Source organism: Equus caballus, chromosome 6, assembly GCF_041296265.1.
Source record: "Equus caballus isolate H_3958 breed thoroughbred chromosome 6, TB-T2T, whole genome shotgun sequence".
In the NCBI taxonomy this organism is placed as follows: domain Eukaryota; kingdom Metazoa; phylum Chordata; class Mammalia; order Perissodactyla; family Equidae; genus Equus; species Equus caballus.
Window position 1 is genome coordinate 19768488 of NC_091689.1, and position 27565 is coordinate 19796052.

The following is a 27565-nucleotide window of genomic DNA, read 5'->3' on the forward strand; positions in this document are numbered from 1 at the left end:
CTTGGGACAAGAGGACCTGCTTTTGAGATTCAGACATACAGTTTCATGTTTCAGTACTTTCTTCTTTTTTATTGCTTTTTTATTTCTTCTATTTTTGTCTGTCCCCCAGATAGTGCAGGACTATCTGGAGGATAGAAGCCCAAGATTAATGTGTCAGCAGGGTTGGTTTCTCCAGAGGGCTGTGGGGAGGAATCTGTCCTATGCCTCTCTTAGCTTCTGGTGGTCTGCTGGCAATCTTTGGTGCTCCTTGGTTTGTAGAAGCATGACGTGTTTCTCTGCCTTCATCTTTACATGGAGTTCTCCTCTGTGCATGACTGTGTCTACATTTCTCCTTTTCATAAGGACACCAGTCGTATTGAATTATGGCCCACCCTAATGACCTCATTTTAGCTCTATTACCTCTTAAAGACACTGTCTCCAAATAAGGTCACATTCTGGGGTACATTCTGAGGTAAGGATGCCAACATATCTTTTCAGGGAACATAATTTGCTCCATAACAATGGTGTTCCAGTCACTATTGCACTGTAACAAATAACTGCAAAACTTAGTGGCTTACAACAACCATTTTATTATGCTCATGGAATTGATGGGTCAGGAATTCAGACAAGACACAGTGAGGATGCTTGTCCTTGCTTCATGATGTCTTGGATTTGGACCCAAGTCGCCTGGGGGTGACTCAACAACTGGGGTAGAATCATCTGGTGGCATTTTTCACTCAAATGTCTGGTTGTTGACGCTGGGACTTCAGCTGGGGCTGTTGAAGGGGGCAACTACATGGGCCTCTCCTTGTGGTCTGGGCTTCCTAACAGAATAGCTGTCTCAGGGCATTTGGACTTACTATATGGCAGCTCTTGCTTCAAAAGAGACTGTTTGAGGAAACAAGGTAGAAACTCTATCACCTTTATGATCTAGCATTGGCAGTCACTTCGTTTCTCTTCCACCCCATTCTATGGGCTACAAGGGTCTGAGCAGAGGGGCATTAGACTCTACCTCTGGAAAGGGCAGTGGCAAGGTTCTAGAGCAGTATCTTGGATGGAAGCTATTGTTGCTGCCATCTTTAGAAAAATACAATCTGTCACAGTTGATCAACCTACATTCATTACACGTTAAACTCATTTTGGGCTGAACTCCTTACTCTCTCTCCCCCCATTGATCTGTTATTCTCAACTTCCTTATTTCTATCAATGATGCAACAAAGCTGAAACTTTGTTATTATCTCTAAGTAGGGCAGGCATCAGTCTACTGTCGCAATTTTAAAACCACGATTTAATGAAACATTGGAGAGACAGAGTGAGTAAAATGGGAAGAGGAAAGCACCCTTTCTGGGGAGCAGTCAAGAATTTATTTGATTCTATAGGTATTTATTGAGTGTCTACTGTGTGCTAAGACAGTGCCAGCTGCTGAGGATGCAAAGTTGAATAACACAGTATATGTAATGGTTAAAAGCACGGGATTTTGTTGGCTTTCGTCAGCATCATCATCATCCCTCAGATTCGGTTCCTGTTCTCTGGAAGCTTACAGTTTACAGCTAAAAATACAGCTAAGACACTCTGAAAAATAGTTTGGCATTTCTACAAACACCAGTAACCACCAATCCCATTCCTAGATATTTACCCAAGTGAAACAAAAATCTATGTTCACACAAATATCTGCATGTGAATATTTATAGCAGCTTTATTAATAATCTCTCCAAATTGGAAACAACCCAGATGTTCTTCACCTGGAGAATGGATAAACAAATATAGTGCACACATACAAGGAAATACTACTCAGCAATGAAAAAGAAGTGCTATCCTATAAGGACAGAAAACAGAACAGTGGTGTCGGGCTGGCTGGCGGGGTTAGGGCTAATGACAAAGGGTCACTGGGGGAACTTCTGTGGGTGATGGGATTGTTCCATACCTTGATTTTAGTGCGAGTTACACACAACCTGTGTGCATTTGTCAAAAGTTGCAGAACTGCACATTAAAAATGCTAAATGTTACTGTATGTGAATTATACCTTAATTATACACATATAATTACAGGCACAGGTATATACAGGTAGCATAGCATCAGAGAGGTGGCATGCCAAGCTGGTTAGGGACATGGGCTCTGCCATCAGCCAGCCTGGGCTAGGAAGTCCTGGCTGACATGTGGAGAATGTAAGTGCTTTTCTCTGGTGACTGGCTGGCTTTCTGTCCTACTCTGTAGCATTATGGCCAGGGTTATAAGAGAGAATGCAAGTAAAGTGCTAATGGTGGGTAGCACAAGACAAGCATTAGGATTACTTTTCTTAAAAGTGACAGTTCAAGGGGTGAGTTCTTCTGTCTACGGGAGAGGGTTAAAGAAAGCTTCACAGAGGCAGTAACGTATGATTTATGCTTTTAAAGATGAGTAAGAGTTATGCAGGTTGGTGAGAATTGGGATAAGTGTTGGAAATGGCATTGTAACGAGAGGGAACCGAATGGGCAAGGGTTTAAACAGAATGGCATATATATATATATATTTTTAGATTGGCACCTGAGCTAACAACTGTTGTCAATCTTTTTTTTTTCCTGCTTTTTCTCCCCAAATCCCCCCAGTAGATAGTTGTACATATTTTTTTTAGTTGTGGGTCCTTCTAGTTGCGGCATGTGGGATGGCTCCTCAACATGGCCTGATGAGCAGTGCCATGTCCACACCCAGGATCCAAACTGGCTAAACCCTGGGCTGCTGAAGCGGAGTGCGCAGACTTAACCACTTGGCCATGGGGCCAGCCCCCAGAATGGCATATTTAAGGACCCTCCAGAATAACACATCTGGAGCATTAAGTTCAGGGGAGAAAGAGGAAGGGGAGAGGAACAATATGGACGATAGAAGGTCGAGAGTTCGGCAGAATGTGAAGGGCTCATTTGAGATTCTGCATTGCTGACAAGCTTCCAAATGATGCTGATGCTGCTGGTCCACAGACCACACTCGGAGCAAGGGCATAAAGCCCAAGGAAAAAAGTATTTCAGAAAATAGGGAGTGGTCAATCATGTTGAAGACGGGGAAGTGCTAAGCCAAGATAAGGGCTGAAAAACTCCAGTCATCAACTTGTAGGTTGAGGTGTCCTTAGGATAAGCAATAGGTGGATGGGAGTAGCCACACTAGAATAGTTAATGATTACTCGCCCAGGTGTGGGAATTGGGAAAGAGTGTATAAATAGCTTTCCTGTGTAGTTTGGCTTTGAAAAGGAATAAACAGTAGGGAGGTAGTTGGAGGGGTAACTGTAGTTTTTAAAGTTAAATTTTAAGGGGCCAGCCAGGTTGCGGGTGTATTCATTGGGTTCACGCACTCTGCTTCAGAGCCCCAGGGTTCATGGTCTGATCCTAGGCAAACTGCTTATCAAGCTGTGCTGTGGCAGCATCCCATATGCAAAATAGAGCAAGATCGGCACAGATGTTAGCTCAGGGCCAATCTTCCTCACCAAAAAAAATATAAATAAATAAATTTTAAGATGGAAGACATTTGAATACTATTAAAAGCTGATGGGAAGGATCCTGTGAAAAGAAAAAGGAGATATTGAGGCACAAGGAAAGATGGGGATGACCTGAGAAGAGTAGAGTTGCCAGATTCAGCAAATAAAGATACAGGACGCCCAGCTAAAATTAGAACTTCAGAAAAACAACGAATAATTTTTTAGTGTATGTCCCCTGTATTGCTGGGCGTCCTGTACTTTATCTGGCAAACCCCAAATGGGAGATTTTTAGGCAAACGTGTTACAGCCCCGGATGCACTAGGAGGGGGTCAGAGCTCTTAAGTCCTTCCCAGCTGTCACATTCCAAAGACTCTAGAATGAATTCCCAGTTCTACCAGAACCGTTAACAAGTAGAGAAACTGCTTTGAACTTGAGCATCTGTCGCTTCCCCATTTTCTCTAGCATGGCAAATGGGCAGGAAATGCTGGACGGAAAGCTGTGGAAAAGTTCTAGTTTGGAAAATCAGCTCGTCCATGATGCAATTTTTTTGAACCGCGAACGGACTCTGGATTGGGCGCCTAGGACGGTGAGTCACAGGGTGCCTCGGCCCGGGTCCAACTCTGGACACCAACTCGACTCAACCCAAGGACAGACCAGGGTCCCCGGCCCCGCCACCCTCACGCGCCTGCGCCCTGCCGCCACCCTGCCTCCTCCAGCCTGACATCCGGGGCTCGGGAGGGGGCGTGTCCCGGGAAAAGGGGCGGGAGCAGCGGAAAGGAAGGATGTCGTGGGAGGCTGAAGGAGCAGGGAGAGAGGCGGGGCGTGGCGGGGGCGGAGCAGGGGGCGTGGCGGACGCGCGCGCTGTCACGTGACGCGCGTGGCGACGTGTCGGCCATCTTGTGTTGTTGAGGCTGAGGACTGACTTGGGTTCTGAGAGACTCCCTGTCCCGGACCGCAGGTAACCAGTCGCTCCGTCTCGCTCCCCCGCCCGGCCCGGCTCCGCGCCCCCGCTCCGCCGCCCCCGCCGGGCCGCCAAGGCCTGCCGCCCGCGCTCGCGTCCCCCTCGCCCTGGGCGGCCCCGGCCCCGCCGCATGGGCACCCACAGGCCGCCCCGGCTGCGGCCGCGGCCGCGGCCGGTCGGGCGTCAGGCGAGGGGACAGGTCAGGTGCGGGGCCGGAGGGAGCCTCCTCCCCGGCGGGGGCCACGCCGGGCCCGGGCGCGTCTCGGCCGCGGCGCCCGGGCGCCCCCTCCTCCCGGGCCGTGGGCATCGCGGGGGTGCCGGGGAAGCGAGGAGGGTGGCGGGTGGGCAGTGTCAGGCCGGCTTGCTCGGGGCCGGAGGGCTCGCCATCGGCTACCTGCTTCTCGGGGCCGCCCGCCCGCTCGCCCAGCCTCGGGGTGCCCGGGGAACAGCTGCTGCGGCCAGACAGCTGCTCCCGCCGGCCCTCCTCCCCACACCTGGCCCCTGGGAGGTTCGCCCTGGCCTTCCTCACCGAGCATCTGCCCTGGGCAGCCTCCTTCCACGGCCAGAGGACTGGGTCTGGACCAGGCCCCAGGCGAGGTGGGGCCATGATCGGGACCCGGGACCGAGGTCGGGCAAAGTAGAGCCCGTGGCAGCTGTGGGAGCCTAATGTTCCCATCAGGTTGGAATAAATGGGCATTGGCCTTAAGTGTCAGCACTTTCCCACGAAGCACTCTGAAGATTTCAGTTTTGTGGCCGAACCAGTAAATCAGGCGACCAGGGACGGGGGTGTGCAAGAAGCAGGTTGTCTGACCGTGTTTGGGAAGCAATAACGTTGCTTTGCATTTATATACCACTTTTTTCTTTCTTTCTTTCTCTTTTTTAATACTTCCTTTCCCTGAAAGTCAAAGCACTTAAGCACACCTACTCTCTCTGTAAGAAAGGTAAGTATTGCAACTTAACTGGCAAGAAATTGAGGAAGGGGCCAGGACCTGTGCACGGCTTCTTAGCCAGTGTTATAGGCAGTTTTGATTCCCAGTGTTGTGTGCAGGGCAGATAATCTTTACTTACGTAGTCTTTCTCTTTTAGAATTTAATGACTTGCGACATTAGAAATTTTTTTTGTGTCATCCTTTCTGTATCTTCACCTTCGTTTTTCTAATATGTGCAGCTCTGGCCTTACGGAGTTTGTCCATTTTGATAAGAGCACAAATGCGTTCTCTCATTCATTGTTGTTTTTGTGTGTTTTACTAGTTAGTGTAGCAGCTTTGAGAGTGCTCCACCTGGAATTCGTGTGTTCTTTTCTGTTACATCAGATGTTGACATCAGTAGAGGACACTAGAAAAAAAGATTTAGAAGTGGCATGTTTCTGGAAAAATGCCACGCAATCCTTTCTTTGACATTTAACACCAAGGAATACACTGGTCATGGTGGTGATTCACTAGAAAAGAAAGAGTATCACACCTTTTCTGTAGTTGACAAGCATTTTAGAATTTTGACACTGAGGAGAGAGAAGGGACCATGTGCTTTCGTTCACTTATTCATTCATTCATGCATTCATTTATTTGACAGATATTGAGACCCTACTACACTGTTGTGTGCTTGGAGCAAAACAGACCAAGAATTTCCTGTCTCCTTGGAGCTCATTTCTAGACAGATAAATAAAATCTTAGGTAAAATATATAGTGTAGTGGTAAGTGATGTGGAAAAAACTGAGACAGGGAAATAGGATAATAGGAAGTTGGGGGAGGGTTAATTTTCAGGCCCAGGAAGGTCTCATGGAAAATCGAACATTTGAGGAAAGGCCTGACACAGGTGAAAGCTGTTCCTGTGCTCTATGGAGGAGGCATGTTCCAGGCTCCAGAAGTGAGGGCTAAGATGCTGAGGCACAGACTGAAGTGGGAGCAGATCTGGTGTGGCTGGGAAAAGTGTGGAGGTTAGCCTAGCTGGAGAGCCACAAGTCAGAGGGAGGCTAGTAGGAATTGTGTACCTAGCTCGTCGGTACTAGGAGATGAGAGGGGTTAGCCAGTGTCCTGGAATCTTTTCCCACATTTCTTGAGACTCTTAGAAAGGGAAATCATATTCTGGAAATTTGGGCCAGTATGGCCAACCCACTTCCCTCCCCATGACACCCCCAGCCTGATTTGGAAAAATTCAGGAGCTCATATAAATATGATGCTCATATTTCAAGAAGTTGTCATGAAATATCCTTCTCAAAAGTAAGTTTTTAAATGAGATTGATGATAAACTGCCTAAAAGGATTTTTCAAAAAGAATTGCTTTTGTAAGAAGGGGATCTTTGGAATACTTCAGAATATTTGAAAATGTAGGGAAATGAATTTCCTTTGAAGTTTAGACATAGATCATTAAGGAATAGAACCTGAAAGGAAGGTGGAATCAGTGTATTAACTCACGTTGTACTTAATATCGTTAGTGCAGAATTCCTCTTAATTATCTCTCTGCTGTCCAGCCTAATTTTAAATTGCTCAGGGACTATTCCACTCATTTGTTGGTATATCTTTTATAGCATTTTGCATGTGTAGAGCTTTCTGTGCTGCATTTTTTATTCCTACACTTTTACCTTTCAGACTAGTTTTCCAATTAATTTGCTACTTAATAAGCTGTTTTCTTTGGAAAGAAAATTTCTCTGATTTCTTTCCAGCTTACCTCCATATTCTTATTACTGAGCTTTCATACATATCCTCTTTCATTTTAATTCAGTTGAGGAATTTAATATTTTGATTTTGAAATGCTTTTGCTGGTGAGTTGCATGTGTGAGAAATAAATTGTCATAGGTTTGCCTGAAAATCATGAGAAGATAGGAAATAGAACTTGAGGGTGTGAGTGGAGCTCCTTGGCTAAATGGTGACATAGTGATGAGGTAGTGTTTTTAACGAATAGCCTTGTTCTCTCTTGTTCCTTTGTTGAATTTTCAAAATGACATTTCCAAATTATAATGTCTTTGATGTCATGTCAGCTCATTTGTTCTCATGACTCTGCATTTTAATACTCCATATGTCTATTGTCTTTTTGTTGACCTTCACACTGGAAGATGACACTATTGATAGTGATTGCAATCTGGGAGAACCTTTCGGGGTGAAAAGATGATTACTGTCCCTCTTATGCTTGCCCTTTTAAAAGATCTCTGATTTGTGCCATTTTCAAAGACTGACTTCATTTGCAGTTCTCCATTAGCCCTTGCTGACTAAATTTTCAGTACTTTCTGTTTTATTCTATTTCTTATAGATTATAGTGGGACCAGTCTCATTAGGTTGAATCTACAGCCTTTGTTGGTGTTAATCCAGGTATCTTAGAGGCAAGTTAAATGTCCATTTTCCTTCAACAGTTTGAATTGCCTTAATAGTATTTGTTTGTCTTTGTAAAATTCTGAACACAAGCTATTATTTCCCCCTTGCCCTCCGCTAGAATTTTGTGGTGATAAAGTCCTGAGATTTCCATTCATTTTTAATGCCCTGAAGAATTGTGTATCTTTAAAGATAGAAGTAGATTTTTACTCCACAGGCAACTTCCTTATCGTTAGAATCCTAATATTTCTTGACATTATAATTTTTTCATTTTTTTATGCTCTCAAATGACTGAGAAATATACTAGATTAATTATACAGGAATGCAAAATGATACCTTTGTTGAATTGTTCATAATTTTGTGTGAGGTTGAGGGAGAAGAGGGGAAAAGTTTGAGAAACAAGAGTATTCTCTTAAGTGGCCAAAATTAATTTTTTAAACATGTTTTCTAAGTATTACATACTTCCCTACTTCAAATGATAAGGAACACAATTTTATATTTTCTTGTTAACTACAGAGTTTCATTGAACTTGGACTTAAGTACTTATAATAGGAGGTACCCTAGAGATTGTTCTCTTGAGTTAGACGCAGAGAAGAGTTTGTTATCTAGTTCTCCCCTCTTTTTTTCTGCCTGCGCTTATAAAAAGTAGAGTGTAGTGGGGAGAGTTGGATGATCTTTTGGACGTTATAACATGGCTCTTTTTTTGCAAAATTAAATCAAAGGTGGAAGTGACTTTCTTGAGTTGCTTTCTTGCTATTAGTAAAATTGTCAACTTTAATTTTTTTTTTTTTTTTTTGAGGAGGATTAGCCCTGAGCTAACTGCTGCCAGTCCTCCTTTTTTCACGGAGGAAGACTGGCCCTGAGCTAACATCCGTGCCCATCTTCCTCTACTTTATATATGGGCCGCCTACCACAGCATGGCTTGCCAAGCGGTGCCGTGTCCGCACCTGGGATCCGAACTGGTGAACCCCAGGCTGCCGAGAAGCGGAACATGTGCACTTAACCGCTGTGCCACCAGGCCGGCTCCTCAACTTTAATTTTTAATTATCGTTTTTTGACTCTTTAGTGGCAGCATTCAAAGCATCATTTGATTTTAGCTAAGAAACCACTTGAGACTATTGTGTTCGGTCCACACCCTGTCTGTTGAGATATCATTTTGTGGATTTTTAAGCTACTGTCTCAACAGAGCATTAAAAGAAGTTTGTTATTTTGCAATTGAAAGCTCACCTGGAGCTTTGCTCCTTGGACATTTTGGCAGTGGTCATTCTTCTTGGGGCTCACTGATTATTTCCATAGGATACATATTGTATTGCTCTGTTGCCAGCTGTTGTTTTTCTCAGATAGTTTAAAAAAGTTAATGCCAAATCTCTATGTGCGTTTGAATGAAAACCCCAAATAATCGCTTTCCTGAAACCCTATAGTGGTGCTCATTTGTTAGCTTCATCAGAATCACTTAGAACTTTTGTTAAAAATGTGTAATTTTCAGTTCCCCTCAATAGCTGCTGAGAGAGACCCTCTAGATGTTAGGACAGGGAATCTAGTCTACAAGCATACCAAGTGATTCTAATATTTCAACCAGGTTTGGAATCCATTTCCTGTAAAACATATTCATGATAAAAAATTATGTTTTTAAAGTTTCCTAAGAGAATGCTGGGTATTTACTTTAATACTTTTATTATTTGCAGTGTTAAAAGGACCTGAACATCGTCTACTCAAACCTCCTGCTGTGAACCGGCAGTACTTTTGAACAGGTGAGTGTTGAAGGGAAGCGCAAAGCTGAGGGCTTATGCAAACATGATTTTTGCTTTTAAGGTTTTGGTTATTTTTGTCCTATTATTTCTCCTGAGGTTATAGGCAGTGAATAGAACAATTTCTGTGATACTGCTCAGATACCTTATGTATGATAAGAATAATCCTACCCTTTCTGCGCTGATCCTTGTGTAAATTTGGGTCGTAAACTGTCGTAATGATTTTTGATGGCATGAAACAGGAATGCTTTAGGTGCAGGGGTAAGGAGGTATCTTAAAGAGCCCAAGAGAAGTTGGCTTCATGAAGGACATGAATCAGAAACTGGGAAGCATTCAGGAGCCAAGGTAGTCCAGAGGCATTTTTCTCCCTACTGGCTGGTCGGTGTCCTCGTGTCTCTTTTTGTCCTGATTTAGTTGTCTTTCCACAGTCTGGCTTTTTCTGCTTTAACAAACACATGGAAGAATATTGCCACTGCAATTTTCCTGAAGCCATACATGAACTCAAGCTGTAGTGCTACTAGGCCAGTTGGTTCCTACTTCAGTGTCCACATTTCAAATTCCTGGGAGGGAAAATTTGATTGGTTGAACTTGATCTAGTTCTCCATCATTGGTCCAATTAGTATGACCATGGGGTTGAAGTCTAGAAGTGCAAACAAAGTTAGCTGAAAGGTTCCACTCCTAAGGATGGGGGCAAGTCTCAGAGAAGGTGGAGTGTTGGCTATTCTAGGCAGAATCCCACAGAAGCTTCTAGATGTTTTTCCTTTTCCTAGAAAAGCTTTGTGTATATAGCTCGGCAGTTTCAGTTTATGTGTCCTGAAGAGTTAAAATATGTGCATATCTTTTGGTGAATGAGGCCAGGAGATCTCACCTATCATACTTGTTGGAACTTCCTAGTGCAGTGTTTTAGCAAAAGTTCTTGATTTGGGGAGTTCAGGGGAGTATCTGGGATAAAGGTTTAGCAAATGAACATACGCAAATGAGAGGCTTAGTTTGTGGAAAAATTCATTGCTTATTTTTCATTGATTGCTTTTATAAATTTTAATTTCTGGGTACTTTTTACAGTATTAAGCAACCCTTGAATATTAGGAAGCTATAGAGAATTTGAAATGTGTGACTTCTGTATGTGAACGTATACTCACATTATTTGAGTGGTAGCAGGGGCTTTCAAAAGGATCAGTGAGACAGTGTTCTAGAATTATTAGGTAATATTGAAGCAAACTTTAGTTTTTTCCACGGAGCATTTTAAAGTCCTGTTTACAGTCCCGTGTCAGAACAGGGATGCATATGTTGGGAGAAGTGCATTGTTAGGTGATTCTGTCGTACGAATGTCATGAAGTGTGCTTCTACAAACCATGGCAGAGCCCACTTCACACCTTGGCTCTTTAGTACTGATCTTACAGGACCACGGTCGTGTGTGCAGTCCGTTCTTGACCGCAGCATCGTTACATGGCGCATGACTGTATTTATTTTTTTTGTTGCTTGTAGTTACTTGATGACATCTAATTGCTTAAGTAATTTTTTATTACTTAAGTCTTATGTTAGTATATTAGTATCTTGAGATTTTGGGTGCAAAGCCTAGGGATTACTAAGAAAAGTGATCTATTATAGAGTGATGTAGCGAATGACAGGCCACAGGTGTGACTTCCTATGATACTTTTTTTTCAGCCAAACTTTCTTTAGCACTTTGCAGTTGAATTCATTTTTAAATTAGAAGAGTCCTTTTCCATATCATATGTTTTCTTTAATCTAGATGTTGAGGTAAGGCTTATTCAGGGCTTTGTGAGGTTTAAAAAGATTTCCACATAATCAATGTAAAACTTCCACAGCCTCTGGGGATCCCTCTCTGGGAAACATTGGCTTGTGGTGAGATTATCAAATGACATGATAATGTTTATGGCATTGTAATTTTTCCTGGAATAGTTTACTGGTTGCTAATTTTGTTCTCCTTTTACATAAGGGGGGAGAAAAGGGGAGACATTTACATATTGTTCAGAAGCAGTGGGAAGAATGATAGTAACAGTAATAGCTTTTTTTCTTATAGTGCTATTGTGGTCAATGTGTTGTTTGGGAACAAAGCTCCTTTTATTCAAGTTCTTGTGGGCCTGGAGGAAGTCTTGGGAGCTCTGGTCTCTTCAGTAGTGGTCCTTTGGTTGCTAAGACTGACAAGGAATTGGCAGAGGTACTGTCTTGATACTTTCTAATGGGTAAATCGTGGCTCACGCTGTGAACAGATGGCCACATCCCCGGGCTCTCCTAGTTAGCCCCTTGGGAATCGAGGTGTTGTTGCCCAAATCATGGCCAGTTGAGTAACTGGATGTGAAGCCATCCTGCAAGATCAGTGGGCCAGAGAGCCTTAATTCATATTCTGTACTCTTTTTTAGTGTACTACTTCCACCAATGTTAATGAAGTTTCTGATAGAGTGTATATGTACTCTTCACTAACCAGAGGGCTTACTGTATTGCCCAATTGAGTGATGCAAAGGGTTAAGGGTGGAGGGTAGTGGAATGGAGTGGGAGACTGGGAAAAGGAGAAAAAGTGACTCCACAAAATGAATTCCTATGAAAATTGCAAGGAAATGGGAAAAAAAGGTAGCCAGGCAGTGTTGAGCAGTATATCAGTATGTAGTGAAAAGCTTGTGGTGTTTTAAGCGGAGAAATGTGGGTTTAATTTTCTGTCACTTATTATCTGTAACTTAAATGAGTTGACCTCTTGGAGCCTTGTTTTCCTTACCTGTAAAGTGTATCCCATGGTGGTTGTGGGAATTAAAAATCTAAGATGCCCAGTATAATGCCTGGCACATAGTAAATAGGCCCTCAATGAGTCGTAGCTTTTATGATGATGATTATTTTGTAAATAGTTAAATTTTGATTGTAAAATTTCATCTTTATAATTTGAATAGAGATGTCAGTGGGTTCTGTTCCTGAGTCTTTTGTCTTTTTGTTTTCATTCCAACTTACATCTGAATACTGCTTTGTGCCAAGTATTGCGCTAGCTCTAGTGCTGAGCAAAACGCACTAGGTCCTGTCTTCATGGGGCTTACAGCCAGTGGCAGAGGCAATCAAAACATCACGTAAGGAAATTTCAAAATGTGAAGTCTCTGTGTCCTTGGAAAAGATAGGATTTTAAAAGGCAAGATAACATTTTTTTTTTAAAGATTTTAGTTTTCCTTTTTCTCCCCAATACCCCCTAGTACATAGTTGCGTGTTTTTAGTTGTGGGTCCTTCTAGTTACGGCATGTGGGATGCTGCCTCAGCATGGCCTTATGAGTGGTGCTATGTCCGCGCCCGGGATCCGAACTGGTAAAACCCTGGGCTGCTGAAGCGAAGCGTGTGCACTTAACCACTCAGCCATGGGGCTGGCCCCCTAAAACACTAGATGCTTTTTGAGCGTCCCATTTTGTATCTTGGTGTTCTTGTCAGTGATAGTTTGTGCCCCTTGATATGCTTTCCAGGGTATGTATGTATGTTCTGAGTTAATTTATGTATTTCTTTTATTTGTCGTTTTTCCCTCTGAGATATATGTTCTCAACTTTTTGATCTTAGGGCTCCTTTACCCTCTTTAAAGTTAGAGAACCTCAAAAAGCTTTTATTTTTAGTTATAGCTATCTATATTGAGAAATTTAAAATGATTTATTAATTTACTTAAGAATAATCTCATTAACATGTTAACATAAACATTTTTAATGAAAAATACTCATTTTTCTAAAACATTTGGTGACAGGAGTGGCATTGTTTTACCTTTTTGCAAATTGCTTTTATGTCTTGCTTTGTAGAAGGCAGCTGGATTCTCATATCTGCTTCTGCGTTCAATCCATTGCTGTTTATTACTTTGGTTGAAGTACGTGAAGGAAACTCATCCTCACAAAGATATTATGTAGTTGGAAAAGGAAAGAATGTTTTAAGAGCTTTTCAGATCATTGCAGATATTCTTCAATATTACAGTAAAATTCGACAGATAGTTTTTAAAGGTTAGTTGCAATGTGAAATCTGAATTATATCAATGCATTTTCTGTACTCATTAAAATCCATTGGTCTGTCTTGAACTTTGAATGGATATTTTATGTTATATAGTATCAAAAAATCCCATTTATTAATATCAACACCATCAGAAAAGCCTTTAAGTACTGGGAAAGTCGAAGTACTGGAAAGTTCACCAAGCTCATGATGGTGAATAGAAGTTTTCCAAAATTCTAATTTTTGCTCGAAAGCTCAAATACTGTAATTGGCAACAAGTACTGTCAATTGTTTTCCTTGAAATGACTGTCACTTTGTTCATTTTTGAAAAAAATCTGTGAAATACCCGGGTCTGGATAACCATATTTATGTGTCAGCTGTTCTTTCAAGTCAAAGTGATGGTCCATGAAAATAAACAGCTAGTTGAGCTTGCAACTCAAAACAGTGAAATAAGTGCCTTTCTTTGAGACTTTGGTATGCACCAGAAGTGCTTTATGCACACTTACCATTTCATCATGTAGAACATTAAAAACGTGTGTATGCAGGGATCAAGATTAATAAAAGTAATAGTTTTAACTGCTTTGTCAAGGGCATTCTTAAGTAAAACTGACTTTTTTCCCCTCTTGTGAGGCTATGGCATGTGGCAGTGAAGAATAGAATGACTGCTAGTACAGTTTGGTGCCATTAACTTGAATGATGCTAAGGTGCCAGCAGTTTCACCCATCACTACTTTGCTGGATCAGTGCAGTGCCAACACAGTGAAAAATGCAAATAATATCTTAGTATTATTATAAAAATAGTTTTGATATCCTGGATACCTTGAAAGAGTTTCAGAAGATAGTACTTTGAGAATTGCTACTCTGGGAAGTGAAGTGGTTTTTCAGTGTTACATTTATATATATGTTAACATTGATTTTTTTTTTTTAAATAAAGTAATTTGAAGTAGAAACTGGCATAAACATATCATTGAGGGTTTTTAGATTTCAGAGAGGGCTTTTAGTACTGAGTAGATAGCGATTTGTTCCTAAGTTGCGATTAGTTATAGTCTTCTGTAATAGTCCTATAAAAAGTCTTCTGCACCAGTACTGTCCAATAAAACTTTCTGCTGTGATGGAAATGTTCTATAAATCTTCTCTGTCAAATACTGGGAAGATTTTTTTTTTTGAGGAAGACTGGCCCTGAGCTAACATCTGTGCCCATCTTCCTCTAGTTTATATGTGGGATGCCTGCTACAGCATGGCTTGATAAGCGGTGCTAGGTCTGTACCTGGGATTTGAACTGGTGAACCCCAGGCCACCAAACTGGTGTGTGCGAACTTAGCTGGTGTGTCACTGGGCTGGCCCTGTACTGTCAAATACTGTAGCCACTACCTGCATATGGCTGTGGAGCACTTGAAATGTGGTTAGAGTGACTGAGGAACTGCATTTTTTTAAATGTAAGAAAAACTTCACTTTTTATCACGACTCAAATTCTCTTATTTTTATAGTAGGCTTTATTGTTAAGAAGAGTTTTAGATTTGCAGAGAAATTGAGAAGATAGTATGTACAGAAAGCTCCCATGTATACTATACCAGTTTCGCTTATTATTAACATCTTATATTGCTGTGGTATATTTGTTAAAACTAATGAGCCAATATTGGTACATTGTTATTAACTAAAGTCCATAGTGCATTCACGTTTCCTTAGTTTTACCTAGCTTTTCTTTGCTGGTGCAGGATCCCATCCGGGATCCCACATTGCATTTAGTCAGGTATCCATAGGCTCCTCTTGGCTGTGACAGTTTCTCAGACTTCCCTGTTTTTAACAATCTTGACAGTTTTGAGGACTACACTTAAGTATTTTGTAGAATGCCTTCCTATTGGAATTTGGTGTTTTTCTCATGATTTAGTTTGGGGTTATGGGTTTTGGAGAGGAAGACCACAGAGGTAAAGTGCTGTTTTCATTACATCATGTCAAGAGCACGTACTGTAACATGATTCATCACTGTTAATGTTGACCTGCATACTTGGTTGACTGATACCTTGTCATGTTTGTTCACTGTAAAGTGCTGTCCCTCTGCCCCCTTGAGGAACTGAATTTTAAATTTTAGTTAATTTTAACTGATTTAACTTGAGATAGCCACATGTGGCTAATGGGTACTTTATAAGACAGCACAGTTCTAGCCCATGCTCCTCAGTTTTAAATTTTATCCAAAACTATTTTTAACATCTATTTTAACAGATTTAAAGAAAGGTGATTTAACATAAAAGAAATATAAAACGCTAGTTTTGGGATTCATTGCTTTTTAGTAAGCTTAGTCTTTTTAAAAATAAACTTTTTTGAGTTATAATTTATATACCATAAAATGCCTTCATTTTAAGTGCACTCATATGAAGTGTACATTTTGATGAGTTTTGACAAATGTATATACTTGTAACCATTAGCACTATTAAGATGTGTAACATTTTCCTCAGTCCCAGAAGTTTCCTCCTGCTTTTTGTTCCAGTCATTTCCCCTCCTCCCCAACTGATTTCTCTTCTGTGACTATAGATTAATTTTGCCTCTTCTGGAATTTTATATAAATGGAATCATTTAGTATGTATTCTTTTTGGGTTTGGCTTCTTTTGCTTAGCATAATGTCTGTGACTCATTCATCTTGCTACATGTATCAGTAATTCATTTTTTTATTGCTGAGAATATTCCAAGGTATGAATATTATGGTGTTTGTCCACTAAAGTTTTTAATTGTGCTTTTTTTCTAACTAATTTATTTATGGTTTATTTTAACCTTTTTAAATTGAGGTATAAAATATAGTAAATATGTGCACATATCTGAAGTGTATAGTTGGAAAAATTTTTTACATATGTATATAATTCTGTAATTACCACCTAGATCAAGATGGTGAACATTTCCAGCACCCCAAAAGGTTCCCTTTTCTCTCTCCCATTCAGTCCCTACTTGCCATGGTGAGCAATTTTCTGACTCTGTCACCATTAATTATTTTACCTATTGTACATCATGTAAAAGGAATCATACAGTATATATTCTTTGGTGGCTGGCTGCTTTTGCTGAACGTGACGTCTCTGAGATTCACACAGTATTGGTTCTTTTCCTTTTTATTGCTGAGCAGTATTTCATTGTATGAATGTACTGCAATTTTTTTAAAGTTTATTTTGAAATAATTTCAAACTTACAGAAAAGTTGCAAAAAATTACTAAGAATTTTTGTATTGCCATTGACCCGTTTGGTCACTGGTTTTTAGCATTTTCTCACATTTGCTTTATCATTCATTTTCTGTCTGTTTTTTGTTTTTCCATACATGCATGTATGTATGTATATAATTTTTATATAATCAGTAAAAATTTCAGAATCTTGAAAGTTAAAATTGATAATATTATCTAATTCATGGTTCTATTCAGATTATTCTAATTGTCTCTTCAGTGTCTCTTATAGCATATTTTTTGTTGGTTCAGGATGGAATTAAGAATCGTACTTGCACTTAGTTTTTCTCTCCCTCTAGTCTCCCATAATCTGGGATGGTTCCTCAGCCTTTGTCTTTTATGATATTCATATTTTTGAAGAGTACAGTCGATTGATTTTATGTCTGTCAATTTGGGTTTATCTGATTTTTTTTCAGGATTAGTTTCAGTTTATGCATTATTGTCAGGAATATAAGTAATGCTATGTCTTTCTCAGTGCATCACATCAGGAGGCATGTGGTGTCAGTTTGTCTTGTTATTAATATTGTTTTCTAACTTGGGAACAGCCAGATGCAACACCGTGCATTGGGCAAGGTATTGTGGGAAGGGGTGTGGAGCTTCAGGGCTCTCTCTGATGTGACACCCTTTCCACATCTTTTTGTGTTCACCAGCCTGGAAGCTGCGTTATAGTTTGTTTACTCATTCACCTCTTTTTTTTTTTGCTGAGGAATATTCACCCTGAGCTAACATCTGTTGCCAATTCTCCTCCTTTTGCTTGAGGAAGATTTGCCCTGAGCTAACATCCATGCTAGTCTTCCTCTGTTTTGCATATGGGTTGCCACTACAGCATGGCTGACGAGTGGTGTAGGTCCACACCCAGGATCTGAACCTGCAAACCTGGGCCGCCAAAGCAGAGTGCACTGAACCTAACCACTACACCACCGGGCCAGCCCCTATTCGTTCACCTCTTGATGGTCGTTTGCATTGATGAACATGACAACCAAATGTCAGTTTTTGGTAATGTGAATAAAGCTACTATGAATATCATATACTTGTCTTTTGGTAGAGGTTTCCCTTGAGTGTGTGTTTAGCAGTAGATTATGGGATGATGAGGTAGTCGTATATTTAGATTTGATAGATACTGCCAAACTGTTTTCTGAAGTGGTTGAACTAATTTACATTAATGGAGTTATTAATCTTGTGTTATCTTAATCCAGATCTGGCTAAAGTAAAAGTAGTAGCTGGCTGGTGGGCCAGAACTATTTATTTGGTATATGTGATGAATGCTAGGGAAATAGCTCTCTTTTCTGCTTTTGAGAGAATGGAGGTAAGGAAGTGTAAGGGCAGATTCAGATTCCTTGATGTTCATTCTCTGTTAGTCTTGTTGGCTGCCTGTGCATAGGGCTGGCTGAGCTCCATCCTAGATTTGCCATAGTCTTTTTCTGGGTAAGTTTTACATACCCAGGAAATGGAGATTTGTAGTAGCAGATAATTTTTATAAGAAAGATTCAGAGGGTTTTCCAAGGAGTATATCTTTTGAATTGTTAGTGGAATAGTAGTAGCTAATCAATTTGAGACTTCTCTTCGGAGGCAGTGTCAGGAAATACTCTCAGAGTTGAACTGTCACCCACTGTGCAGGATTCTGATTCAGCTTTTCCTTGCTGTGTTCGTCCAGACGGGACTTACTATATACACCTGCAGCTCCTTTGTGTTGATAGTGAGTGTGTGTGCCCAGAAGTCGTCTGGCTCCTCAATACTGTGCCAGGTTGTGAGAAAATGGTAGACTTAAGATCTGAGAGGCCATGGTTTCCCTTTTCTTTTTTTTTTTTTAAAGATTTTATTTTTTTCCTTTTTCTCCCCAAAGCCCCCGGTACATAGTTGTATATTCTTCGTTGTGGGTCCTTCTAGTTGTGGCATGTGGGATGCTGCCTCAGCGTGGTTTGATGAGCAGTGCCATGTCCGCGCCCAGGATTCGAACCAACGAAACACTGGACCGCCTGCAGCGGAGCGCGAACTTATCCACTCGACCACGGGGCCAGCCCCAAGGTTTCCCTTTTCTGTGTTGCGAACCCAACAATAAGAAGGAGCTAGGGGGCCAGCCCTGTGGCCGAGTGCTTAAGTTCGCGCGATCCGTTTCAGTGGCCCAGGGTTTCGCTAGTTTGGGTCCTGGGCGTGGACATGGCACTGCTCATGAAGCCGTGCTGAGGCAGTGTCCCACATAGCACAACCAGAGACACTCACAACTAGAATACATAACTGTGTACCGGGGGTGCTTTGGGGAGAAGAAGAAGAGAAAGAAGGCAAAAAAAGATTGGCACAGGTGCCAATCTTTAAAAAAAATTTAAAAAAAATCTAGATTGATTTCTTCTCTCTTCTTCCTTGAGCATGTACTCACATACACAGTGATAGATGAGGTCCCAAAGAGGACTGAGGAAGCCAGGAAAACTGGAAAAATATATAGAGAAAAAGAAAAATAATTATACTGGTAATCGGAGATAAAATAATTGCTAGTGAGGGCTAAATTAGCTCAGAGTTTTTAAGAAGTTGACAGAAAGGCCAGATTATATCACATTCATTGTCAAATACAGGATGCAGTTTATTGAAGAAGCCCAACTTCCTTGTATTAATTGCAGAAGGAATATATTACTCGAATTCACTTATAAGGCATATGAATAATGGATAAAGTCTGAAATAGTGGTTATGTAGAAATATTCTCTCAGCTGTTTTAAAGTCAACTCTCTGTAAGATTTGAGGATAGACCTTTGTCACAGGTCCTTATCCTTAGAATTGGAGTAGCCAGAGGAGGAAAAGGGCAGAGGAGAGAGGTGAGAGCCTTCTCATCTGCACCGTCACAGTTGCTTTCAGCACGAGAAAGATCAACTAATAGGGCAGTCTCAGAACTAACAGAATATTTTGCGGATATTTTCTCAGAAGCACCTTATGCCAGTATGTTCACTTTATGTCCTTTTCTGACTCCTTCCTCAAAGGTTTGAGTGCTTCCATATTTCAGAGATGCTAAGACTAGGCTAGTTTTCCGAGAATAATTCCACTTTGCCACGTGTTATCATCATCTGTCTCCATGTGGTTATTCATCCTTTTTGGAGCCTCATCTTCATATCACTCTTAGTTTCTTCTCCCCTTGACCTGGTCTCTGATGGTTTCATTCCTTTGCAAGACCTTTCTACTGATGTGTCTGAAATGTCATTTTTGTGTTAAACCTCTCCACGTGTTAAACTGTTGATGTTTTCCAGTGTTGTTGAGGTAATTGAAGCCTGTCTTGCCCTGATAGTTTTACCTTCCCTTTAGCTCTCCAGTGTTCCCAATACGTTTTCCTGCACAGTGGTAGGTGCATTAGCAGGTGGAATCAGGATCTTCATCCTTTTCCATTCACGTGCTGGTTTTTATCGTCTCTGTGTAATTATTAACACCCCTTTCACACAAACGTTTTCTGGTTTAGATGATAGATGATGTATAGTCACCCTCGCCATTATTCCTCCATCTTTATGCAGAATCTCTTTTCCTCTGAAGTTCACACTGTCTGACAATAGAACTTTCTGTTCCCCTCATTATCAGGTCAGATCTTGTGGTCTCATCCTTTGATTCATTGTCTTCTCTCCCCTCTGCCATTATCCTGAGGTGACTTCAGAGTCCGTGTGATGACCCATCCAGTCATCCCAGGCTCTGGTTCCTTGACTTGCCTCCACCTCTAATTCTTCTAGTACTTTCATTTTTATTCCTACTACACCTACGTTTTGATGTTACTAACATCTCAAATTTGTAAACTCTCTTCTGTTTTTACTTTCTTCCCCATTGTGCCTAAATCACACTTTTGCCAGCACCCTCCACTTTACCCTCTTATTCTTCCGTTCACTGAGCTGACAAAACCCTAACCCTGGTTCGGTCCTGTTGTCAGCCCTCTCTGCCCTGTACCCAGGCTGCTGTGTTGGAGAAAGGAGCCCACAATCATGCAGATAGGTGCCATCTCCATCTTGACTGGGCCTTCAGAACTACTGCAGTTAGCTGCAATGTGGTATCCTGGATTAGATCCTGGAACAGAGCAAGGACATTGTGTGAAAAACTGGTGTAATCTGAATAAACTCTGGAGTTTAGTTAATGGTGATGTACCAATGTTGGTTTCTTGGTTTTGACAAATGTACTGTGGTAATGTAAGTTGTTTACTTTAGGGGAAACTGAGGGAACTGTCTGTAATATCTTTGTAACTTTCTGTGAATCTGTAATTATTCCTAAATAAAGTTTATTTTAAAAAACAACAACATGAGGCCAGCCCAGTGATGTAGTGGTTAAGTTCGCAAGCTCTGCTTCAGAGGCCCAGGGTTTGTGGGCCTCAAGCAAAAAAGAGGAGGATTGGCAACAGATGTTAGCTCAGGGCCAGTTTTCCTCACTAAAAAAAAAAAAAAACAAAAACCCGAAACACACCACCATTGTAGGTCACAGCAGCTAGCCATTTCTTCTTTCTTCTCAAACCTTTCTCTGTTATCTTCTCTGTGATATGCCTGCTTATCTGAGGAAACTGAGGCCATCAAATGTGAATTCTCTTATCCCCGCAAAAGAAAACAACTCACAAAAATAACCTTGGAGGCATTCTAAGTCATTTGGATCTACTTTCCTCTTGCCACAAGTGGATAGGAGTAAAGGGTCTTTTTCCTTTTGTTCTCTGAAACCCCTCTGTCCTGCCTTCTCAGAGACTTTCACTTCCATCATATTTGAATTAAATTGTTTCTTCACATTTTGATTCTACTAGTACTTTTCCATTAGGATATTTTCATCTAAAATAAAAATGGAAATTTTCTTTCCACTCTATTTCATTTTTCTTCACCTTTTCACAGCTGAGATTTTAGAAAGCGTTGACTGCATTTGTAATCATACCTTTCTCACCTCCCACCCACTCCTCATCCCACTGAAATCTGGCTTTGTCCCCCACCACACTTCTGTAATTGACTCTACAGGTCACCAATGACTTCATTGTGGAAGCCAGTGAAGACTTTCCTGACTTTTTCTTTTTTGACCTCAATATTTGAAACTTTTGAATTTTTCCACTTAACAAAAATCATGCCAATACTATCTTTGTTGTATAAACAAATTAGAAACTTACTAGGAGAAGAATTACCTGTAATTCCACCATTCAGGAGTAAATATTAACATATTTACTTGGGGCATATCTATATATACCCACTAAGAATGTATTTTAAAATGTGTTGAGTGTAATTATATTCTCTGTATTTTAAACCTGCTTTTAACACTTAATATATTATATTGTTGACATCTTTTCATGTCAGTGCATATAGTTATTATAACATCCCTCTTCTCTACTAGTATTTTAGATTTGGTTTTCATGGTATCTGCTGGATTTCTATCATGCCTCCTTTCTGTTTAGCTCTTGCTAATTCATTCTCCTCCTGATAGCCTGAATGATCTTTCTGCAGTGCAGATTTCATTTCAGATACTTTCTTGCCCAAATCTTTTCATAGCTTTCCATTGCCCTTTGGGTATAAAATACAAAGACTTCTGTGATATGGCCACTGCTTTACCAGTCTTCACTGTAGTTTTTAAAAATGGATAATCTCCCCAAACAACCTAGCTTTGTCCTTCCAGATTCCCTCCACCTTCCTCTCTCTTCCCTTATTCTTATAGACTTTGTCTCATTCTTAGTAGTTTCAGTTTTTAGAGTCCACATTGTATGGGTTGACCTTGGGCAAACTGTGAAACTTCCCTGTGCCTCATTTCCTCATTTACAAAGTGCAGCTGAAGTATCTGTCTCAAATTAAGAGCCTCCATGTGAAGCACTTTGAACTCTTCATAAGCACGTAGTAAGCTCACAGTAAATGCTAGCAGGTATTATGAGTTAACAGATCTTAAGTGTTACTTCCTCTCTTTTTAGGGTCACCTCCCCAGGATTCCCCCCAGAGTTTACTTTGAATAGTTCGGTATAGTCCTTATCACATTGTAATTATTAGTGCCTTTTTTAATCAATTACTTTTTTATTAAATTGACACTTTGAGGTCAGGGATTGTCACTGTATTCCTTGTCCCTATTGTATTCAGGTAATCTGGTTAAGAATTATCAGAAAGTGTTACCAGAATCCATCAGATTTTTTTTTATTGGATCACAGAAAATATTTTATGGAATTTTTAGAAAATATTTTATAGAAAACCTAACCTTGTAGTCATTTATTTCTGTCTATGAAGTAAGTGTGTTACTCTGTAGAAACACTTGGGTTTAGTTTTAAAAGTTGAGAGGCTGGCAGAGCTCAGGACTGGGATCCTGTGTCCCTTTGGGCAGCCACTAGTAATAACGGCTTTCAACTTTTTGCAATTTTGAGTTTAAAAAATAAGTCAGATGGGAGTGGACTCCCGACCCCCAATAAATGCCCCTTGTTGAAAATTTGGAAAAGAGCAAAATATAAAAGAAAGAAAGAGGTCCCGTATCCTTTTGATTTGTGATCTTGCAAATAAGAATTCCATCTTTAGCAGCATTTAAATTTGATAAAATTTCACTACAACAAGTCAGTTGGGCTGTTCATTTGTATTTGTTCTATTAGTACTGTCAACGGAATTTTACTGTTTAAAATTGGTTTAAAGATCCATGTGAGAAGATGTTCAAAAGTGCAAGAGGATGACACAATGAAAAATAAAAAATAGCTCTTGCCCACTTTCTACCCCCGGGCACCCTCCCTGGAAGCGTATCATAGGTTTCTTGTGTATTCCACAAATGTTCTATGCTTTTAAGAACATATAAACATATGTGTTTTTCAAAAAAATTTCTCTGTATGTAATCTAAAATATTTTCAAGTTAAAAAATGATCTATTATGTTAGTCTTCTGTTTAGGAATTTCCTAATTGTAAAATAGATAAGTCAGTTCTGGTTTAACTGTCTTCAGATGTCTTGCATATAGTAAGGGTTGCATCTGACTTTTAACGTTGATTATGCACCCCCCACGGTTCAGACCCCTGCAGTCCCACCCCTGTAGCTTGTTCTTGTAGGTGGCAGTGGACATGAACTGCTGGCACTTCTTGGGCTCTGTTAGGCTGTTCCCTTGCTTCTGGGACTTCATTCCATGCTACGTCTATTGCTTCCTCTGTGAGCCCTCCCTGGCCCTCATCTGCAGCCTCATGCTGTACTGTTGAAGATTGTTTCCCTCTTGTGAGCTCTAGAGTTTCTTGAGTGCAGTGCCTTTATATCCCCAGGGCTTAGCAGGGACTGACACTTAGTAGGCTTTTGATAGATGTTTTTTGACTTGAATACTGATACGATTTTACAATCCTTTCTTGTTTTAGCTTCTATGAAATTTTCTTCTTTAAGTTATACCAGCCCTTTCAAAGGAATGGTAGCCATTGGACTTTGCTTTCAGACTCAGGGAAAATGAATGGCACCTGTTATTTTTGGAAACTGATTTGTTCACATGTGGTTTAGAACTCTTGTTGCTTGAGCAGACTTTTGGGATGCGAAATTGGTCTTGATCAATAGTTTTTTTTTCTTTTTTAAACCTTTAGCATATTCTTGTAATCTGAGTCTGAACTTCACTTAACATGTATTTGAATGCTTGCTGTGTGTAACCACTGTCATCATTCTGAATGAGTTTACAAAAGTTCAGTATGGACCTCTTGTCTTTTTTTTTTTTTAAGGTTTTGTTTTTCCTTTTTCTCCCAAAGCCCCCTGGTACATAGTTGTGTATTTTTAGTTGGGGGTCTTTCTAGTTGTGGCATGTGGAACGCCGCCTCAGCATGGCTTGATGAGCAGTGCCATGTCCACACCCAGGGTTCGAACTGGCAAAACCCTGGGCTGCCAAAGCAGAGCGCATGAACTTAACCACTCGGCCACGGGGCCAGCCACCCCTTGTCTTTTAAAAGCTTAAAATCTAGGTGGTTGTCAGGATCTATTTAGGTGAAAAGTTAAAAATAGCAATGTGAAACTTCTTAAATGTACAATGTGTATTCTACTGAAATTACTGATGAACTTCACATTAAATCAAGAGAGCATGTTTATTATACATTGTTTTAGATCAACAACTGTGTCTTTGGAAATCTGTGCAATGGGAGTAGAAACATGAACATAGAAGGTTGTTTATTGCAGGATTGTTTATAGTGGCAAAAAACTGAAAGTCATCCATTTCTATGGAACATTGTACAGCTTTTAAAAACACCGAGTTTATTCTTCATATATTTAGTAGATGTTTGTCCATGCAAATACAATAAGAAAGAAAGGCATAAAATATATGATTCTAGTTTTGTAAAAGCAAATAACTAATGCCCCCTCCCCATCACTTATGTGTGAATATATGTTTGTCAGAATGGGAAGAGAGGCATGCAGGCATACTCACTAGGCTAGTAACGTTTGTGCCTTGGGGGTTGGGAATGGATGGGAGGGGAGAGTGATTGCTTGCTTACTGGAGGTAGTATGAGTTCTCTTTTAGAAAGAGTGAATGTGGAGAAAGCTAGAGTCAGTGCATTTGAGTTCAGGTGAAAGGTTGGGGTTAGAGATACGTAACCACGTGGTCTTTCTCTTTCTTCATGTATCCTCCTGCACAATGTTTGCTGAGGCTTTGTTCTTGTAGCTTGAGCTTGTCCCTTCTTGATTTCTGTTTTGGGGGTAGTTTCATTCAGTTTTTGGTTGCAACTCTGTAGATTCATTTCCAAATCTCTGTCTTCCCATTCTGACTCTACACTGGAGTTCAAAAGACCATATTACCGTCTTTTGGGTGTCTTCTCAGGCACCTGGAATTCATATTGTCCAAAACCATAAGTGTCCTTCCTCCCAAATTTGTTTCTTTTTCTATTTTCTCCTTCCTTTCAAGCTTTATAAACAGATTCAAAAAGCACCCCACCCCCAGTATTGAATCCTATAGATTCCATCCTAGTACTGCATCCTCTGTTTAGATTTTCCTTTCCAGAGGGAGCAGCATTTTTTTTCTACTTAGGGAAATATTTTATCAAGTAGGTATTTTAATAGGATCCTTGGTTTGTTACAGGCCATTCTAAGGGAGGGAGGGCAGGCCTTCTCAGGAAAAGGAATGGCATGAGCAGAACCACAGAAGGAGAATGCAGTGAAGAGTAGAAAGTTCTCATTTGGCTTGGAGTTTGGAGGTGAAACAGTAGGAGATTGAGTTGAGGAGCTACGGGTTGTCAGATTGATAGGAACCGAAAATGCTAGGAGTTTTGATCATACAAAGTATTGACTATTTTAAAGAGGGGTAGGCATGACCAGAGTGATACTTTATGAAGATTGATCTTGTTGGATGTGAGTGGTTAGAGGCTGAGTCAGGGAAGCAAATTAGAAATTTTATTGTGATAATGCAGACATGAGTTAACAAAAGTTTGACTATAGTGAAAGGAGAATGCAGGAGGAATCTTGAAAGAGGAATTGACCAAATATGAGACAAAATTAGTAGATACGAGAGAGAGAGAAGAGGATGGAGTTTCAGATGACTCTGGGCTTTTGAGCCTGGCTGACCATGAACTGTGAAAACAGTAGTACCTGGATCAGTTGTTGATGAGATAGATATCCACGAGGCGTGCCACATAGTTCATGAGAGAAAAAAATCAAATCTGTAATTCACAGCAGGGGTGAAAGTCTTTCCTTGGGAGGGGGGAGCAATTTAGAAATTTGTGGGAGAATTTTTCTTTGTTATTGTTGTGACACCCCCACTCCCTGCATGCTTCCCTATGATTTAGCAGACATAGTTCTACCCTAAGTGTTAGTAGAGAACACCATTGTAGATTTAAAAAAAAGGTTCAAGACAATATCTAGACAGAGTTTAGATATTTTCCTCAGCATAGGAAAGTTAGAAAAGAAGAGAAACTTTTGGGGAATGGTGACTAAGTAGGAAGGAAATGAAGATAGGTAAAAGATAGCATAGTGCTGTTCATGGAGGAAAAAGGAGGGCATAGTTTGAAGAAACGGCAATCTAGAGAGGCAGAAGAGCATGGTGGGAGCACGGCCTCCAGAGTCTGGTTCAAATCCTGACGTGCTGTAAGAATTCAGAGCTGTTTTCTAATGATCACAAGTCTCCTGGGAGTTTGAGTTGAAAACGTTTAGCTCTGTGGTGGTTAAATGGTGGCGAAACTTCGCTCATTTCAATACCTCACTGCGTCCTTAGGACAATTGAGAAATAAGGCCCAGTTTCCATTCCAACTAATTTATAATTCAGAGGCATGATGTAAGACAATCCCTCCAGTACATATAAATACATTAGAACTGAGCTCATTTAAATTGGTTTGGAAGGAGCAATTTGGGGTGGGGAATTCAGAATTGGAGATTGCAGTATTTTAAGTGTTTAAATTAGATTTGTTCAACGATCATAACTCTTAGATTTCCTGCTTTAATTTGTAAAGGAGAACGAGCAGAGCACCATTTTGCGCGGTGTAGGTCTCTTTAGTTGGTAATTACATCTCTTGGATTATTATTCTTAGGTTCTTAAGAGTTCTCCAGAAATCTTTGCATTAGGAAGTAATCTTATGGAAAACATGTTGTAAATGGTAGTTAGGTTCCCAGCTCAAGGCATTAAAAAAACTTAGGAGCTTTTGATGTTTGTACAGTATGGTAGTTTGGCACGACCTCAAGGTAGGTAGGTGGAGTGATAAAGAGGACTGGAACAGGATCACCTTGCTGTTGTTCTTTACATGCTGCCCAAGTCCAGGGCTTTTCTTGTAATTCAGGACTGCTGCCTGCAGTTGGGCAGGTATGCACTACACAACTCTAGGGGCTCCACTTGCATCCTTTGTGGTAATGGTGTCCCTGGAGTTTTGTGCTTCCACGACCTGTGTGGTCATATGTGATGGCCCTGTAGTAGTAATTGAAAGTGGAAACAAAATTAAATCTCTGAGTGATTTTAGTATTTTCACAAATATCAAATAAGTCAGTTTTTAATTGAAATTCGTGTGTTATAAATTCAGTCTGGTTCAGAGCTTGACTTGCTTTGTAAATTCAGAGCCGTTTTCCCAGGGTCTAAGTCCCATAAGAGTATAAAATGTTTGGTTAGATGGAGT

At 40.6% G+C, this 27565-nt stretch overlaps 1 protein-coding gene across 10 annotated transcripts in view; it reads left to right on the forward strand.

Moving 5' to 3' along the window:
• Window positions 1-4210: 4210 nt before the first annotated feature.
• GIGYF2 (GRB10 interacting GYF protein 2) overlaps window positions 4211-27565 on the forward strand; it is a 133245-nt gene continuing 109890 nt past the window's right edge. For 2 of the 10 annotated variants that reach the window (XM_070269475.1, XM_070269476.1), the window contains exons 1-3: window positions 4249-4379; window positions 7624-7693; window positions 9368-9433. The gene's annotated coding sequence lies outside the window, so the exon portion shown is untranslated. Of the gene's footprint in view, window positions 4380-5284; window positions 5324-7623; window positions 7694-9367; window positions 9434-27565 lie in introns of all 10 variants that reach the window. The other 8 variants (XM_070269473.1, XM_070269478.1, XM_070269479.1 and 5 more) reach the window with 8 other exon arrangements.